The sequence below is a fragment of the Geospiza fortis genome, unplaced genomic scaffold (genome assembly GCF_000277835.1).
Source record: "Geospiza fortis unplaced genomic scaffold, GeoFor_1.0 scaffold157, whole genome shotgun sequence".
Classification (NCBI taxonomy): domain Eukaryota; kingdom Metazoa; phylum Chordata; class Aves; order Passeriformes; family Thraupidae; genus Geospiza; species Geospiza fortis.
The window spans coordinates 7,166,419-7,172,654 of NW_005054314.1; the positions used below are offsets into that span (position 1 = coordinate 7,166,419).

Genomic DNA, 6,236 nt, shown 5'->3' on the forward strand with positions numbered 1-6,236 from the left:
GGCTTAAAGGAAAATCCCGAAGTGTGATGGTAAGTTGTAGTTACTTTATATTATGATTTTATTTTGTGTGTCTGTGTGTGTATGTTTGAAACTCTCCAAAGCTGTTCAGTTGTAGTGCAGAATATGGATTTATGTATACCATAATTTCTGTATAAATTTGAAAGAATTTCTATATAAATTTGAAAAAAAATTCCTGTACAAATTTGAAAGAGTTTTCCAGCACCTCTTTAAGTGGCACAGATGTTTGTGTTCTTGAAATAACTTTGGTTGTATCTGCTCAGAGTGCAGGGTGATGTTTAAATTGCAGAATTTCAGACAGTTGTGTGTGTGTATGTTCATGTTTACACCATTGTTGCACCAATGTCTCATCCTTCTCAAGCCACATTCTGGCCATTCTGAAATCCTTCTGGTGATCATTCCTTAAGTATCTTCCTATATTTTTTCTTTTATGAGAAGATTTAACAGCTTTTCATATCACTGACAGCCTTTAGGCATGTCCTAATCCAGCCCTGGCTTGCTGATAAGAGCTGTCAGCTGATATCATGCAAGGGCTGTCTGGCCAAGCAGTTATTCTGGGCTAGCACTTCTCTCCTGGGGGAGGTGTCAAAGATCTGCCTCTGAAAAGGGCAAATCCATTCAGCATTTTTGGACTGTCTTTTCTTTTCTTTTTTTCAAGAATTTCTCCTCAGTTTGTTCACTCTCAGGCCAAACTGCACATCTAACATTTCACAAAGCAGCTTTCAGCACCAGAAGCTGTTGATGTGAGCAATAAAGGCTCGGGCTGCTGTTTGCATTGCTGGACCCTGGTCACCCCAGGGAGGGCACAGGAGGGCAGCCCAGCACTGCTGCCCCCTCAGACTCCAGGAAAACCGCCTGCCCACAGGGAAAATGTGGTTTTATATGCCCAGGGCTGCAGCTCAGGGCTCAAGGACCAGTCTGTGAGGCTGACCTGGAGCTTGCCCTTTCTCCTGTGTGTGCCAGCTGCCCTGCTCAGGCACTGACCCTGCGCCCATCCCTCTGGAGGATCCCAGACCCTGCCCTCAGCAGCAAAGGCAGGATTGGATTCTGGCTGCAAGGAGCCTCCAGGGCTCCCTGGCTGACCATTCTCCCAGCCAGCCTGGCTGTCCTGGTGTCCCTGTGCATGTCCTTTCCCTGCACGTGGCCCCAGCAGTGACTGTGGTGGCTGCTCCACCCTGGCAGATCCTGCCCTACCCATGGCACCCCTGGAGACAAAGGCAGGAAGCAAAAATGAAGAGATTGGGAATTGCCAGCTCCCAGGTCAGGGTGTCCAGCTGCACAAATAACAACTGCATGAATAAAACCCAGAATATCTGTTCTTTCACTTGTTGGTCCCATTTCACATGGCTTGCACCAGAACACCTCTGCCAACACCTCCATAAACTCTCTGGTGCAAGGCTTGGATGGAATTTAAAGGAGGAGGAAAGGGAAATTTATATTCTTTATTCCAAGCGCTTACAGGCTTGTGGAGGACAAATCAGTTTTAAAAGACAAGGCAGAGAAGAAGAAACCAGGAGATTATTCTCCCTTTGGGATGGCAGGAGCAGAGCATCGGCTCCCTTTGCTGCCTGTGGCAGAGCCATCAGAGGCAGCTGATCCCTGCCTGCCTGGATCCCTGCTTTGCCTCCCCCATTGTCACTCTGCCCTGCTGCCAGCCCTGCTGTCACACTTACTGGGACAGCGCCTCATGTGAAATATTTCTACCTTAATAACAACTCTCAACCTGTTTTTTTGGATGTCTATCTAATTCTGGAGCAACCTGAAAATGAGACTGGAAGTGCTTACCACTGGGGATAATTACTTTCATTACTTTTCCCACGAAGGTAATTACTTCTGGGGGCAAATGCTGCTGGGATAGAATTGGCACAAGGGAGGGCAGGTGGCCAGTGGAGATGTGAGTACCTGGCAGCAGGATGTGCTGGAAGGAGGCTGGGCTGGCCCCTGGGCACTCATCACAGCAAAAAGGCTGAGCAGGAGGGTCCCAGGGAGGGGTGCCAGCCCCTCCCAGGATTCAGCTCTGGGGAAGGGATTGAACCCCTGGCTGCCATCACCCACATCGCTCTGGAGACAAAACTGCTCTCATGGAAAGGCAGCAGGCTCTGGGCTGCACTCAGGTGTTCAGTGGCAGAAAACCATCCAGCCAGCCTGGGGGCTTGCTCTGCCTGCTCCTGTAACTCCAGACTGGGTTCAGGATTGCAGCAAGATTTAGGATATTTGCCTTTCCAGATAAACTCTGCCTTCAAGTCAGGCTCAAAGCCATGTGGTGGGAGATTTTGGTCTTTCCTAAGGCAGGCTCTGGGCCAGGTAGGGAACAGGTGTGCTCACCTGCCCCCTCAGCAGGCTGGGGGATTTGGTGGGAGGAAGCAAGAGGAGGTGTTGTCTAACTCTGAATGAGCCCTGCACAGTCAGAGCCTGGTGCCCAGGAGGCTCCTGCCCACCCTGCAGGACAGCCAGGGGAGATGGTGTGGGTGAGAACCATTTGTCTTTGGATGTCTCCATTTTCTCTGCTCCAGCAGGGCTCAGTCTGTTGGATACAAGATGTTCTTTCTGCCTGCTCTGGCCTGAAAGCAGAGAGTGGTCCTGGAGCAGCCTTGGGCTTCTGCATGGGGTCAGCAGCTGGCCCTGACTCTGGGCAGCAGAGATCAGAGTCTGCAGGTGGAGGGAGCAGGAGCAACAGGGGAAATCCCTTTCTCAGACCTTCCCTGTAAGCCCCACATCCCTGGCAGAGCCAGGCAGGACCCACTGCACCCAGTGCTGGTGGTGCTGGGAGCAGCCAAGAGCAGCTGCCTGCACAAATAGGTACAGTGGCTCTTCGTCCCCCCTAGTCCTTCTGTGGGAGAGCCTTTCTGTTCTGGAGAGAATTTTTACCTTCTTTTACATCTCCTTCTGGATGTATTCACAGCCTGTTGCAGTTGTTGCTCTGCCAGCTTTGTGTCTGCAGTTGTTTCTGTAATGCCCTGGTGCATTTAATGGCAGAATTTGGTCCCTGGCATCCCAGGCTGTGCTCCTCTTCCCCTTCCAGCATCTCCCCAGCCTGTCCCGCACACCCCCAGCCCCTGGAGCCCTGTTTTTCCTGCAGGCTGATTCCCAGGCACTGCTGTTGGGTCAGCACTAATTCCTCAGCTGCTTTGCAGCTCTTTCCTACAGAAGTTTTATGTGCACTGCTGCTCCAGGGTAGAGTCACCGAGTTCCTGATCCAGCCTGGCCCTGTGCCATGAGAAGAACTCGATTATTCTCACGGCTAAACCTAAGCCCAGCTGCAGCAGAGGCAGAGCAAGTCCTTGTGTGGGCAAAGGGTACGTGCAGGCTGTGGAAGGAGTTGCTCCAGGAGCAGGAGCTGACTCAGAGTGAGGACAGGAGCCAGCAGGTTGGGGATGTTTCAGTCAGGGTGTGCTCCCCAGGCAGCAGACACAGCACACAGAAACCATTTCATCAGGAATTGCAGGAAACTGCTGATGGATTTGTGCAAGGGCTGCCTCACAGGCAGTGGAGAGGCTGCCACAGACTCATCTGAAAGGCAGAGGGAGTGTGTGATGTTTGACTTCGGGCTGGATGGGTCTTTCTGGGAGCAGCACTGATTACGGAAAGCAGAGATTTCAGTGGAGCCAGCTCCAGCCTTGCTGGCTCACATGACACAGGCACATTCCAACAGCTGCTGTCCTTCCTAAGATGCCACCTAAGCCAGGACAGCAGCCATCAGCAAAGAAATATGGAAAACTGATGTCTCCGCTCACCAGAAAAATAAATATTGACACTGGACATTGCTAGAGAGCCTGGATTCCTTCCATCATTTCCTGAAATCCTCTAACAGCCATTAGTGTTTAATTTATGAATGTAAAGAAGGGATTTTTTTCCTTGCAACACTCAGTGTGTAGCCAATGCCCCGTGCTCCTTTTCCCAGCCCTTGCCCTTGTGGTGACATCCCCTCTGCAGTGCAATCCGTAACCCTGTGCTGGAGGCCACAGGTCTGCCTGGAATTACTGAGTCCTTCATCTGGCACCTTGGAAAGAGATTGTTTAATGCAAGTTCTGTAAAAGAGACTGATTTCCCTGAAACACGAGGCAGTTACGAGGCTTTTATAAATCATCCATTTTCCATGCCCCTGGCAATTTCAAAACTATCCTTCTGGATCAAATGAAACGTGCTCTTTTATACCAAATGGTCTGTTCATAGCTGGAGCCTTTCTGGTTTTTTATTTTGGTGATTAGGAAGCTGCTTCTAAACATGGAGGTTTCAAAGTTGAAAGCTTTTATTTTGAGCTATGGCATCCCAATATTTTAACCTAGGTTTACAATGGATTGCTTGACAGAACCAATTTAGCACAAATGGGACGAATATATCAAATATATTTCAACCAAAAAGGATTTGGCCCATTTTTTATATTTAGCTCCATTAATGACCTCTGCCAACTGCTTTGCCATTTTCAATGAAGTATTTCAGCAATGATGCTGCTGTTCCTTTATTTCCTCAAACAGAAGCAGATTTTCATAGAAGGGCTTTTTAATTCCTTCATGCAGCTGCATATCTGTCATAGTCCAAGAACTCAGCTCAGAGCATTCTTGGCTCTTTGAAATCTCTTTTTCAGCCTGGTGGCACCTTTACAAGCTTGCATTCCCTCAGCTTTAGTGTTTTTATCACTCTTGCCCCCACAGAGCAGCTGTGGGGCCCTGGGAGCTGGCCAGGCTCTGGGAGAGGAGGAAGCTGAGGTGTTCCTGAGCACACAGTGACTCCAGGGGTCAGTCACCCTGCTGACAAATCCTAAAAACTCATTCATGAGCAAACCAAACGAGTCAACTTCCAGATCCTTGCAGCAGGACAGGCAGACAATCAAAGGGGACACAGCCCCTGGGACTTTGCTGCTGACACCAGGAGCCCCCCAGGAAAGGTGGCACAGAGGGGGCAGGAAGGGCTGAGCCCAGCCAGCAGTGATGCCACCAGGCTCAGCTCATTGCACAGAGCTTTGGCAGGGCTTGCTGGTGAGCCAGAGCTGCTCTGCTTTCATTTACGTCTTTTTCCATCATCTTGTCATCACCTTATGATGGATATTGTTTTAACATTTTTTTTCTGCTTTATCCCATTTACATAACAGTTAATAAGACTCAAATCCTCTGCCTGTCCCTGCCCTGACCTGGGGCCCTGAGGCTCTGGTCCAGCCCAGGCAGGGATTGTCCCTGCCTGTCCCTCAGGGCTGGGACACTGCTCACAGTTTGTCACCGAGGCTGGAGCCAGCCAGGGGCTGAGCTCGTGGCCTGGGCAGAGCTGTGCCCACTGACGGCTCTCCCAGCCATGGCAGCACCTCCCCAGCTCTGCTGGAATGGCCATGGATCCTCTCCATGAGCCTCAGCCTGCAGGACCAGCCTGGCTGCACCAGCACTGCCAGGGCAGGGCCAGAGCAGGGGGAGCAGGGACAGCACAGTGGCACAGGGAGGGGAAGGGAAAAGAGAGTGGCACAGGGAGGGGAAGGGAAAAGCACCTGCAGCTCACAAAGGGGCTGTTTGGGGCAGGACATGGCCAGAGCAGCTGGACCAGCAGGCTCTGCTCAGCACAGACCTGCACCCTCTGCCCCTTCCCAGGTGCTCCAGTGCTGCTGGATGGGTGGTGGAGCTCTATTGTTGTAAATCCCAACTGTGCATTTTTTCCAATCCAATTTTCTCAGGAATTGACCCAGTTCTAGCATTTGGGAACTGGCATTCACTCTACTGGCAATGTTTCTTATTTGTTTCAAACAATGTGTCCAGTGTGACCTTTTCTTTTTAAATAGCTTACACAACAGGAATACATGAATGCTGAATTCTAATCTTGCATAACTCTGAAAGCAGGGCCATACATTTACCAGCAGTAAGGGACTTTTCCCCCCATCCTTTGCAGGAAGTAAGAAGGAAAATTCAGCAGTGTGCAATTTCAGTGAAGGGACAAGTCACCCATAATCCTCTTACCCCCAGAATTCACAGGGCTCTCAAGGTGACAGTGTTAGCACAACATTTCTGCATGTCTGTGCACATAGAGAAATGGAGAGGACACCTGGCAGCTGGAAAGGAGCCTGATCCTGCCCTTGCTGCTCCAAAACATTCCCAGACAGCAACTGGGAAGTGACAGCACATCCATCCAGCCTCTCATCTAACAGTGATACCCTAAGTCCCGTGCAGGTGCTTGGAGGACGCTTTTCCTCCTAACAAGAAGCACTCTTTCAGCTCCTGATGCCATTTCTCATGCTCTTT

At 50.4% G+C, this 6,236-nt stretch overlaps 1 protein-coding gene across 1 annotated transcript in view; it reads left to right on the top strand.

Annotated features, from left to right (window-relative positions):
• IL13RA2 (interleukin 13 receptor subunit alpha 2) overlaps positions 1-6,236 on the top strand; it is a 21,708-nt gene continuing 15,472 nt past the window's right edge. The window contains exon 1 of the mRNA XM_005419927.2: positions 1-29. The gene's annotated coding sequence lies outside the window, so the exon portion shown is untranslated. The remainder of the gene's footprint in view (positions 30-6,236) is intronic.